This window comes from Podarcis liolepis (genome assembly GCF_965112155.1).
Source record: "Podarcis liolepis genome assembly, chromosome: 18".
In the NCBI taxonomy this organism is placed as follows: domain Eukaryota; kingdom Metazoa; phylum Chordata; class Lepidosauria; order Squamata; family Lacertidae; genus Podarcis; species Podarcis liolepis.
Genome location: NC_139572.1, coordinates 11366548 through 11372552, shown reverse-complemented (window position 1 = coordinate 11372552; position 6005 = coordinate 11366548).

Below are 6005 nucleotides of genomic sequence, written 5' to 3'. Positions count from 1 at the left end.
GCCCCCGCCAGATGCGCGCAGCTGGAGGGCCGGCCCGGCGCGCACTCGCCCGCCCCCGCGCGCGCCCGCCTCGGGGAGGGAAAGAGGGGCGGCCGGCAGGGGGCGGCGGGGGGGGGGGCAGGCTCCGCAGGTACCTGGGGGCGGGGGTCTTAGAAATGGTCAGAAAAGGTTAATGGTTAAAAAAAACTATAAAAAAGACCAAATTATCATCCAAATTATTTCTACTGGATTATGATTTGATAGGTTAATTGGATGATTTAATAAAAACGATTTAACAAAAAATGTTAATGATAGCAAATCCCAGGTATCAGTTTTGCAAATTGTAGCCCCTCTCAGATACCTAATAGAGGTAACTGACTTAACAAATGCCGGATATAAAAAATATTTTCCCTAGCAAATCCCGAGTATCTCTCTCTCTCTAATTTGACCAGTTATATATCTGCCAGACAGAAGATAGGCATCTGGGATTTGCTGTCTTATAACTGGTCAAATATTTTGTAACTAAGGGCAGCTCCCAGGTATCAGTTTTGCAAACTACAGCCCCTCCCAGATGATACCTTCCATCTAATATTGTTGTCAGCCAATCCCAGATCTCTTTCTCAACAATGTTTATTAAAAAAACATTTAAAAGACAGACAGATGATAGGCATCTGGGAGTCGCTATGATTTCTAAACTAGATGTCTGGGATTTATCAATAACAACATATTTTATAAAATATACTGTTGATATAGGTATCTGGGATTTGTTATGGTGGAAAATCCCAGATACTGCTTATAATTTGTAAACTGTATTGTTCGATATAATAATATTATTGCATTTAATGATATAAATAATATGGTTGCATTTTTTCGATCCAAAAGTGGTACCACATTTATGCTCCAGATTTACTCCCAGGAGCTCAAGATGGCTTCTCCCCATCCCAATTTTTGGATTCACAACGACCCTGTGAGGTGGGTCAAGCTGAGAAAACCTGCACTGAACTTCATGGCTTAAGCTGGGGGTTTAGTTTGCCCTGCATTGAATCTCCTGGGCATGGTTGGCCAATTGGTGCCAAAGAAGGATAGAACTTTTTTTTATGTATGCAACAACAGCAGCAAGAATACTCATTGCAAAGTATTGGAAGACACAAGATCTACCCACCTTGGAAGAATGGCAGATGAAGGTGATGGACTATATGGAACTGGCAGAAATGACTGGCAGAATCCGAGACCAGGGAGAAGAGTCGGTGGAAGAAGATTGGAGGAAATTTAAAGACTATTTACAGAAATATTGTAAAATTAATGAATGCTAGAAGGATGTTGGATAGAAACTAAGGGGTTTCCAGCTGTAATGCTTTAGGAGATACGAAAAAAAGGTTTACAAATGGGTAAAAGCTTAATGGTAAGGATTTGCTGAACTAACAAATTGAAGTGGAATACAAAGAAGGGAGGTATGAGGAGGTCTGGGGAAATAAGTGTAAGGAAGATATGTTATGGAAAATTTTCTGTTTTTTAACTGTTTTTATGTTGTATTTTATATTTTGTTTCTTTTTATTTTTCAGTTTCATTGTTATATTTTAAAAAACTTTAATAAATATCTTTTTTAAAAAAAAAAAAAAAAGAGAACGCCCGCCCGGGGGGACTCACCCCAGAGCCGGACGTCGGCAACGGTGGCCTATCCTTGCCCGTCCGGCCCTGCCACCCACATCACGCCCAGCGCTTGGACGGCCACTCCCTGGCACGGCGCGCCCACCGCTCTGACTCACCCCATGATGTGGACCTCTGCCTGGTGTCCCCGTGCGAGTTTGAGCACCCCAAGTCGGAGCGCTCGCCCTCAGCCAACTTTAGCCCCATGAGCGGGGGGGGGGGGGGAAGGCTCTGCAGGTACCTGGGGGTGGGGGTCTTAGAAATGGTCAGAAAAGGTTAATGATAAAAAAAACTATAAAAAAGACCAAATTATCATCCAAATTATTTCTACTGGATTATGATTTGATAGGTTAATTGGATGATTTAATTAAAACAATTTAACAAAAAAATAATGTTAATGATAGCAAATCCCAGGTATCAGTTTTGCAAATTATAGCCCCTCTCAGATACCTAATACAGGTAACTGACTTAACAAATGCCGGATATAAAAAATATTTTCCCTAGCAAATCCCGAGTATCTCTCTCTCTATAATTTGACCAGTTATAAGACAGCAAATCCCAGATGCCTATCTTCCGTCTGCCAGACAGAAGACAGGCATCTTGGATTTGCTGTCTAATAATTGGTCAAATATTTTGTAACTAAGGGTGGCTCCCAGGTATCAGTTTTGCAAACTATAGCCCCTCCCAGATACTACCTTCCATCTAATATTGTTGTCAGCCAATCCCAGATCTCTCTCTCAACAATGTTTATTAAAAAAAATTTAAAAGACAGACAGATGATAGGCATCTGGGAGTCGCTATGATTTCTAAACTACGGTAGATGTCTGGGATTTATAAAATATACTGTTGATATAGGTATCTGGGATTTGTTATGGTGGAAAATCCCAGATACTGCTTATAATTTGTAAACTGTATTGTTCGATATAATAATATTATTGTATTTAATGATATAAATAATATGGTTGCATTTTTCGATCCAAAAGTGGTACCACATTTATGCTCCAGATTTACTCCCAGGAGCTCAAGATGGCTTCTCCCCACCCCAATTTTTGGATTCACAACGACCCTGTGAGGTGGGTGAAGCTGAGAAAACCTGCACTGAACTTCATGGCTTAAGCTGGGGGTTTAGTTTGCCTTGCATTGAATCAGAGGTGTTGACTGAGGTCAGTGTTGTCCACACTGACTGGCAGCAGCTGTCCAGGGTTTCAAGTGGGGGTCTGGAGATGCAGTCAGGGAATGAACCCAGGACCTTCTGCATGCCAACCAGGTGCTTGGCCACTGAGCCATGGGCCTCTTCTTGAAAATAAACTAAGTTTGCAGTCCTCATGGTTCTAAATAAATGAAGAACACAGGAACTTGCCTTCTTCTGAGTTTCACCTACTTCAGCGTTGTCCACACTGGGTGGCAGTCTCTCCCAGCCAACCTAGCAATGCTGCAGGCCAGACCTGGCACCTTCTGCATGCCAAGCATGCTAACCCCTCTGTTATGGCCCTTCTGCACTCAAACCCTGGTCATCCAGAGCCAAGTTTCACTTGTTCATTATTTCATTATTATGTATAACTTTTTTTATCATGCGGCTCTTCGGCCCCCACCCCCAAAAGAGGCACCCAGAACAGTTTAAACACTCTAAAGAGACACAGCACTAGAGGAAAAGTGACGGGGAGGGAGGAGGAGTTGGAAGCAGTGGTGCCAACTTGAATAAAATATGGGGGGGGGCAGGTAAACCCCACCCCACATAACCCATCACAAGACACAGCACAAACACACCATTGGAATGGCAATGCCCATCAACTGGCACATTTTGGACGTGGCTTGGACTAGATGACCACTGGGGGTCCCTTCCAACTCTGATTCTACAACTGTTGTGCGAAGAGGCTGGCCATTCTCTTCCAGGTTTCAAAGCACGTCCAGAGAACCAGCTGGGGAGGAAAATATCCCCCCCCTTCTTGCTGCCAAACCAGGGTGTGGGGAGAGGGAGAAATAAAAGAGTGGAATGGGGTCAGCGGCCCTATCGCCTTTGTTCAGGCCGTTCAGAGTCCGGCCATTGTTTCCAAACCACCATGCAGGGGTCCAGAGGCGCTGAGACACGCACACTCACACACACAAGCCTGCCTTTCTTCGAAAAAAGCTCTCTCCCCTCCTACACAACCCTAGACAAAGGAGACCTTCACTGGGCCCCCCTCCCCATGGCTTCTGCCAGGGAACAGCTTTCCCCGGGAAGGACAAAGGGCCCCATTCAGAAATGTTGCATGTGCCGCACAGGACACCGCGGCCTGACAGCGGGGGGAGCTGAAAAAGCTCCCCACCACCTTACACAATGTTGCTCCCCCCCCCCACTGCAGTGGGGGCCACGGCATTAAGGCAAGCTCTAACCCCTGCACCTCAAAGTCAGCTTTGAAAGAGCACGAGGAAGGAGGGAGGAAGGAAGAGAGAAAGTCCCCCACGAGAAGATTTGGTTTGCAACCTCGGCTAGTTTTGCAAAGATTCTTCAGGTGCCTCCAGAAGCTGCTCCAGTTTCTGGTTTGATCCCGGAATGTCCCGCTTTTCCTTAGGACGTCCCTATTTTCATCAGAGAAATGTGGGAGGGCTGGAGTTATGCGACCCCCGAGCCGAGGAGTAACTATACAACCTTTAGAAGACATCTGAAGGCAGCCCTGTAAAGGGAAGTTTTTTAATGTTTAAAATTTTATTATGTTTTCATATATGTTGGAAGCTATCCAGACTGACTAGTAAACTAGTAAAATTATTATTATTATTATGCAATAGGACATCCATATTTTCATCGGAGAAATGTTGGAGGGTATGGAAGGGCCTGGGCATATTCTTTCCACAAAGAGCAAGACTCCCTTGTGTGGGACAAGCAAGAGGTTTCAATTTCATGAAAGGCAGTGGAAGGTTCTGGGTTCAAATCCTGAACCACCTCCAATTCTGGTCTCTGTATGGGAGGGCCCCCAAAGACCTCGCCCCAGCAGGGCAAAGGGCTCGCCCGCCCCCCCACTTTGAATAGCAACTGCCATTTTTGGCATGAGCTAAAGGGCTCTTCCTGCCCCCTGGAAGGCAGAAAAGAGCTTCTCAACTGCTCCTGTCTTGCAGGAAATGCCCTTTGTCCCCATGAAATCCCACGCATCTTGGCTGGCTGTACCAAGGAGCTGCCCAAGGCCTTGAGAATACGGTTTGAGTCTTTTGAGCAGCTTACCCTGGAAAAAAAGGCATCAAGATTTTTGTGAGATCTGATTGAGTTGAAGGCCATCTTCCCAACACTACTTTTTTTTTAAATTTTCAATACTGTTTTTATTTATTTTCATGGTACAGCAAATAAATTTTGAGAAAACAACTGTTACAACAGTAAACAACAAGTAACGTCCTTCTAAAACCTCGCTGCATTATGGGCTCCCTAACACTCAAAAAATCAAACAGAATCTTGGAACATGCAGAGATGGGAAGATTGATAGCACTGATAAGAGATACAAATTTTGAATATTTCAAAGGAGACTTTTCTAGTCTATATAAAAAGTTGTTTCTCATAAGTGAAAGCCACAGCGGTGTTTGGAGAGTAGGAAAACAGCAGAACATATTAAGAAACATGTTAGGGTGAAATTAGATAAGACAGGAATGTAAAATGCCATTGTATGTAAACATCGATGTTGGGCGAGTGAGAAGTCACTAGTTCTATTGAATTGGAATATAATTGTTGAGTAATAAATGCAACTTTCTATACGGAAAAGGGATAAAATATTATTTAAAAAACCAAATAAAATCTCTAGGCATGTCCCCAATCTTGAAAGGGGTCTCCATTTCTGCCAGAGCTTCAGGATGGCCCCCCACAAACACACTTCATTTGGTATCTACTAATAAATAAAAAGTAAAGGAAAACCCAAGGGTCAGGAAATGGTTCTTTTATCCCAGGGTGTGAGGGAACCTTTTGAGGGCGGCATGATCTGAATTTCCACCTTGGGGAGGTTGCATGCCAGTGTGTGTAAGGGGCCCCAGGCAAAAGGAGCAAAGGGCCCCATTGTACAGAGAGAAAGATTTGGGCTACACCAAAAGCCAGAGGCTTTGTTGTACATCCTCCCAAAGCAGGCTTCTCTCTGCCTGGGCAGGAAATAGGCCTCACCTCTGTAATGGCCAGCTAGAAGTGCTCAGGCAGGGGCTTGGAGCTGAGCCCACCGTCCAGGTGAAGTCCTTCTGGTCTGGGGGGCCACAAAACAAACCTCCTGTCAACATCACTGGGCTCCCACGAAGGTGAACTCCGGAGCAGGGAAATGATTCCAGCTTAGCGCGGCAGCTAAAAAGCCCCAGGTTCACCTCCACGTTGACGATCCTGGGCTGCCCTAGTCCAAGGCGGCTTAAGGTTTTCACAATCAGAAAGAGCCAGGTAG